This window comes from Phaenicophaeus curvirostris, chromosome 5 (genome assembly GCF_032191515.1).
Source record: "Phaenicophaeus curvirostris isolate KB17595 chromosome 5, BPBGC_Pcur_1.0, whole genome shotgun sequence".
Classification (NCBI taxonomy): domain Eukaryota; kingdom Metazoa; phylum Chordata; class Aves; order Cuculiformes; family Cuculidae; genus Phaenicophaeus; species Phaenicophaeus curvirostris.
The window spans coordinates 29,152,065-29,159,078 of NC_091396.1; positions in this window are offsets into that span (position 1 = coordinate 29,152,065).

The window sequence follows — 7,014 nt, forward strand, 5'->3', positions numbered from 1 at the left end:
CTTATGACTACTTTAAATCTGTCCCTTTCCAGTTCATAGCCATTGCTCTTAGTCCTACCACTACAAGCCTTTGTAAAAAGTCCTTCCCCAGCTTTCTTGTAGTGCCTCTCACATACTGGAAGGTCACAGAGATCAGAGGAGTCACTTCAACACTTCTATACGGCCACACACATCAAGACACAGTGAGAGCAAATGCATCTAACGTCCTCCCAGACAGAATGGCAATTTTATACCACTTATCCTTACAAAGGTTTTGGGTTATACTCCTGCTGTGCCACTTAAAATTTCACCCAGAATTTCCAAAGATGCAGCATTTTCCTCCTGCAGATGTGGGGCTGTGAGCGTTGGACTGGGATGCAACATGGGATATCCCTGTGAGCAGGAGGTTCGGTATTACAAAGCAAAATACATAGGCAAATTAATTCCCTTAGGAAATAGCACCATTGTCAGCACAAATATTTTGACAAATTATTTGTTCATCAGCTTAAAAATTAAAACATTCTGGCTTATATCTTTACAGGCATTTAAAAGAATACTTTTTCTAAAGGTGCCTCCTAAGCCATGTCCTGAAGGGCCACGGCTACACTTTTTTTGGAATACCTTAGGGATGGTGAATTCACCACCTTCCTGGGCAGCCTGTTCCAGTGCTCCACCACTCTTTCAGTCAAGATTTTTTTCCAAATATCCAATCTAAACCTCCCTGGCGCAACCTGAGTCCATTTCTTCCTGTCTTATTGCTTGTTACTTGGGAGAAGAGACTGACACCTACCTCGCTGCAACCTCCTTTTAGGTAGTTGTGGAGAGCAATAAGGTCTCTCCCCAGCCTCCTCTTCTCCAAACTAAACAACCCCAGCTCCCTCACTTGCTCCTTATATGACCTTCACCAGCTTTTTTGCCCTTCTCTGGACAAACTCCAGCAACTCAATGGCTTTCTTGCAGTGAGGGGCTCAAAACTGAACAGCATTCAAGGTGCGACCTCACTGGGGCTGAGTACAGGGGGAGGATCACTTCCCTGGTCCTGCTGGCCACACCATTTCTGATAAAAGCCAGGTTGCTGTTGGCCTTTCTTGGCCACCTGGGCACACTGCTGGCTCATGTTCAGCTGGCCGTTGACATGCACCCAAAGAGGCAGGTTTCACAATTCCTGGATAAAAGCACTGGTTTAGGCATCAGGAGATCTGAGTCATCACATTTTGGTGCTCAAAGGGGATTAGTGACATCAGTGAGGTTGAGTTCAGTAATCAACTCCGGTAAGTGGAAACTAGTACCTCAAAGTGATGGCGATCTGTGCTTCTGTGCTGTGGCAGAAACTCTGATAGAAAACCCTGTAAGCTACATTCTCCCTGGCAGCTGGAATATCCTCCAGCAGTCTGGCTCCTCTGCTACAAGCTCTGTCTTCAATTTCTCACAGGGAGTTAAAGTTCTGCCAGCCTTCAATTACTGCTTTTGCCCTACAGAGATCTGGCTGTGAATTGAGGCATACCCCTCACACCTTTAGCTCTGGCAGGCTGTGAACATCCTACTGCTGGCTGTAGGCTGTGGCTGAGTGTGCCCGTGCCCTTTCTACACAGCTTCTCCATCTCCTCTAGAGGCTGGCATGGACACATAGACTAGCCTTGGAAAATATTATCATCTCCCAGAGAACGTTGGTCCTGAGCTGTACTCAGCCGAGGTCAGGCTGCACTCAGGGAAAACCTGAGAACCTTCACGAACAGCTGAGTGAAACCTCCTGGGCTCTACACACGGAGAAAAGTAGATAACTCAGCTTTTTAGAAGGTCGCCTGAGAATATTCCCTTACATCTTAGCCCTGACACTGTGCGTTTAGCCCGGTACCTGTCTATGTGCCATAGTCTCCCCTGATTTATACATCTGGAGCGCTGGGCATGTGCAGATGTAGCGTATGTACTTGTCTACCTCTTCCACCAGACTATCCCAAAATGTCTGACAATACATTAATGACTTGAGACTCCAAGGTCCCACAGCAGTATTCTCCCACTGGGCACAATTCTATTGCAGAGCTCTGCAGAGAACGCTTCAGCTTCACTTTAAGCTACCATCACTCCATCTGTACATCTCAATGTGCTTGCCAGGCACATATAACGTGATTCAACTTGATCTCAGAGTTTTCTCTACATGGGCCAGTAGATACCAGGATCTGAGAATATAAGTTATTTTCAGCCCATCTGTGCCATCCAATTCCACCCACCAGGCTTGGGGAGATATATAAATCATGGAGGTGTCTAAAATAACAGGCCCTAAGGAAACATCTGTCACCTCCAGAAGCTTGTGAAGGAGGAGGATGCAGCATTCAACTCAGCAACTCACTGAATTTTCTTTTAGCTCCAAGGAAGCAGAAAGCAGCAAGTCTTTCTGACACAGCCCAGATGCCTTGGCAGTTGCATTTTCACATTGCCTTCACACTGTATTTGACCTATTATGAATGTAACTCAGGCAACAGAGACATGTTCAGCGATTCGGATGACATTTGTGCCACCTCACCTTTATCTTCAAAAGGAATGGATTGCTTCGATTCCTTTGGTTTTGGATTTTTTCCCCCCAAAGTTGACTGGCCAGTGCACCCAATCTCTTTATCAAAGGAACACAGAACTTGCTATGCTGGAACCTCATGACAGCTGCTTTAGCCCCGAAACCTGCCACCTCCTATGCTGGCAAGGGACGTGGGCCAGAGCATTGCATATCCTACAGATATTAACTTTTTTACATGAAAAATCAGGAAGAAAGCTGAGAAGCTATATTTTTCCCTCTCTCCCTCCTCCTTTTTGAAGAGATCTGGTCTTCTCTCTTGGACTCCAGCTCCACTTATTCATTGTTGCTCTTCATAGTAAAGAAAACAGCGATGAAGCAGTGGAAGAAGAGGGGAAAAAACGGTAAACATCACACACACAGAGTCATACATACACTCACAAACACTCACACACACACGCACTCACACACGCACACACACAATCACACAGAACGCACACTCACAGACACGCACACACACTCATACACCCCCCCAACACACACGCAGACATGCACACTCTCACACGCACATACTCATACGCAGTCATACACACTCACACACTCTCTCTCACACACCCCTCCCCGGTCCCTCGGGCCGGTCCCTCCAGGTGCCGCAGAGCAGCTGCCGCCGCCCCCGCTCCCGGCGCTGATGCGGTGCTGCCCCCTGGCGGCCGGCACTACCGGCTCCGCGCTCCTGCCCGCCGCCGCGACCGTGCCCGTGCCCGCATCCTTGCTATATCCGCACCCGAGCCTGTGTCCGTGCCCGTGTCCGCATCCTGGCCCGCGACCGTGCCCATATCCTCAACCGTGTCCGTGCCCGTGTCCACATCCGTGCCCACAAGCTTGTCCATGTTCGTGTCCGCAGCCGTGCTCGTGTCTGCACCCGTGCCCCCATCTGTGTCCATACCATGTTCGTATCCGCACCCGTATTCGTGACCGCCTCCGTGCCCGTGTCCCCCTCTTCGGCAGCGAACACCACTCGCCGCTGTTCCCGGGATGCGACAGGCAGCCCGACATCCCCTCCTCTGGTTTCTCTCCGTGTTTTCTGGAAAGCCCGCGCCGTTTCCAGGAAGCTCCGCTGGCCTTTAACGTCATTTTATTCAGCAAAGATACCCCGCGGCGGTCCCGGCGGTGCCCGAGCCCAGGGGGGCGCGGGGCCAGCAGTTCCCAGAGGCGCCGCCAGGAGGCGCCGCCGCCGCGGGCACCGGGGACGGCGGGGCGGTGGGGGCGCCAACGTTTCATCTCCTGCTCAAGGTGTGTTTGTTTTTCCTCAGTCATCCAAGGGGAAACTGTCCTGGAGGGCTGCAGGACGGGGAGGGTCCTAAAGGTGCCTCTCACAGCAAGGGGGGGTGGCACAGGGGATTCTCTACACCTTTCTTTCGCTGCACTCGCCACCTTCCTACGAGGGTGCCCAGGGTTGCCCTGGGAAGATGTGGCTGCCCCGTCCCTGGAGGTGTTCAAGGCCAGGTTGGATGGGGCCTTGGGCAGTCTGGTCTGGTGGGATGTGTCCCTGCCCATGGCAGGGGGGTGGGAAGCAGATGATCTTTAAGGTCCCTTCCAACCCAAACCATTCTATGGGCACCGGCATCATCAGAATGCAGAGATGAGTTGGGTCCAAGATGTAGGTATAGAGGAAGATCTTGAAGGAAGATACAACTTGAGGATGTAGTCACAAGTGGAGTTCCCCAGGGCTCTGTGCTGGGTCCAGCCCTGTTCAGTGTCTTTATCAATGACCTGGATGAAGGCATTGAGTGCACCCTTAGCAAGTTTGCGGATGACACCAAGCTGGGTGGAAGTGTCGATCTGCTGGAGGGTAGGGAGGGTTGGCAAAGGAATCTGAACAGGCTGGATTGCTGGGCTGAGACCAATGGCATGAGGACCAATGGCATGAGGTTTTAAAAGGCCAAATGCTGGGTGTTTCACTTGAGGCAAAACAACCCTGTACAGTGCTACAGACTAGGAGAAGTCTGGCTAGAAAGCTGCCTGGAGGAGAGGGACCTGGGAGTGTTGGTTGACAGTCACCTGAACATGAGCCAGCAGTGTGCCCAGGTGGCCAAGAAGGCCAATGGCATCTTGGCTTGTATCAGAAACGGCGTGACCAGCAGGTCCAGGGAGGTTATTCTCCCTCTGTACTCGGCACTGGTGAGACCGCTCCTCGAATACTGTGTTCAGTTCTGGGCCCCTCGCTACAAGAAGGATGTTGAGGCTCTGGAGCATGTCCAGAGAAGAGCAAAGAAGCTGGTGAAGGGGCTGGAGAACAAGTCTTACGAGGAGCAGCTGAGAGAGCTGGGGTTGTTTAGCCTTGAGAAGAGGAGGCTGAGGGGAGACCTTACTGCTCTCTACAACCACCTGAAAGGGGGTTAGAGGAGGTTGCTGGCCTCTTCTCCCAAGTGACAGGGGACAGGACAAGGGGAGAATGGCCTCAGGCTGTACATGGGGAGGTTCAGGCTGGATATCAAGAAAAAAAAATTTCACACAAAGGGGTATCAGGCCCTGGCACAGGCTGCCCAGGGAGGTGGTTGAGTCACCATCCCTGGAGGTACTTAAAAGATGGATAGAGGAGGTGCTCAAGGACAGGGTTTAGTGTTTGATAGGAATGGTTGGACTCGATGGTCTAAGAGGTCTATTCCAGCCTAGAGATTCTGTGATTCTATGATTCTGTAGCTGTACTGGTAGAAGTTGCTACCCTCCAGCTGGCTTCAGTCTGTCTCCACATCCCTGGCAGCAAGGTGACTGTGCAGTGAGAAACGCTACTGCTCACTCTGTGCCAGTAAGTTCATGATGTCACATCATCTGTTCCCTACCGGAGCCTGAGGCTGCAGTGCAGGAGGATGGGATAAGCAAGGAATTCATTCTTTTCACTTTTTTAGCCTTTTGACTCATGTTCTGAATTGCATCGAACATCAACCTTTTGCAAAGCCACCCAGTATTTAAAACAAAATCCAAACAAAGCTAGGAAACAAAAGATATGTGCAGAGTTAAACCCAGGTCAGCTCCATGCCCTAGGATTTATAACAGGTTCATAAAGCTTGGCTAAAGGAAAAACTCTGTAAGAAGTCATGAAACTTGTAAGAGGTAGTGGACAATTACAAGAACATGGAAACTTTTACGGACACTGATGGTCTTGATGACAGTAGAACGAACTGGCATACATATGCATTTGGCAAAGTAATGTAAAATGGTATCAGAGCACCTTGATCAGATGGACAGAAGCAGGAGGTGCAGAAAGACGTCCTTATAGATTCTTCACACGTGCACAAGCTGATCACCAGTGCCATTGCTATGTCAGTATCTTTAATGTTTTATCTTTGATGTTGGCTCAGCACACTCTAGTACCTGCAGTTTCTGCATAGAAGCAGCTCCTCAGGCTGCCTCAGGCTGCCAAGTTGTCTCCAGGTCACGCAGAGGAAGGAACATCCACAGAAACAAGAGTGGAAATCAGTGGAAAAATCTATAAAGGGATGCTAATTTATGAAAGATTTGCTAGAAAAAGGGGTTCAAAATGTGCCAGCAAAGCTGAGCACGCTAAGTTTGTGTATTGTATTTGGTAGGAGATTATACAGAAAACTGTCTATCTGTGGACTGAAGGGACAGAAATACAAAGCATTATAAAAGGCACACCAGAGCTGAGCTCTCTGCTTTATGGAGCACATGGACAGAGCTATCCCAGCACAAGGCACTGCTGAGACATCAGCGAAGTGTAGCAAATAGAGTATCAGATACAGAAGACTTCAGTCTGAAGTCTGAATTATGGATGCGTGAGCTGACGACATGAAAGAAAGAACCAAGAAGCTGCTCAGGGGCAGCTTGTCCTGGAACAGTTCACCAAACGTTCACCAAATGGTCACTTTCTCACTTGTAGCATGTACTTATTTAAAAGGGGAAATATCTGGACAATCAGCTGGTTCTTCAAGAGATGGCAACTACATTCAAACAAATTATATAGAGAATAAAGATACAGACTCCACTGAGCCTCTAGTGGTCTCCAGTTTATATGGTTTAAAAGTAATCTGGAGATATTTAGCCCTGGAAGGGGTTTATTTTCTGTCTACCACAGTATCTGATCACTGTTTCTGATATTATTGTCCGCTTTAATAAGCAAAATTCCTCAAACAGCAGTGAGCCCTAATACATCCCTCTGCTATTCTCATCTCCTTGGCCACATATTGCTTACTGTGCTAAGTGCTAAATGTCTCCTGGAAAGTGCTAAGAGGGTGTTGTGGACAGGCTAAGCCAAGTTTCACAAACAACCGCCCATACAGAGAAATAGACCAATCAGTAGGGTGGTGACAGGAGGCCCAGCAGCAGTGTGTTTGAAGACCCTTGTTTTGACAAGGCTGGAGAATTGAACTTCACGGTTGCCTTCTTAAGATAATTCAAATGAGACATTTTCACCTTGTGGAAGTGAATTTTTTTTTACCATAATGGAAATGAAAACACTGGGTGCTTCTTCAGAAATATTCAACGAGATAGGTATGTTCCTGCTAACC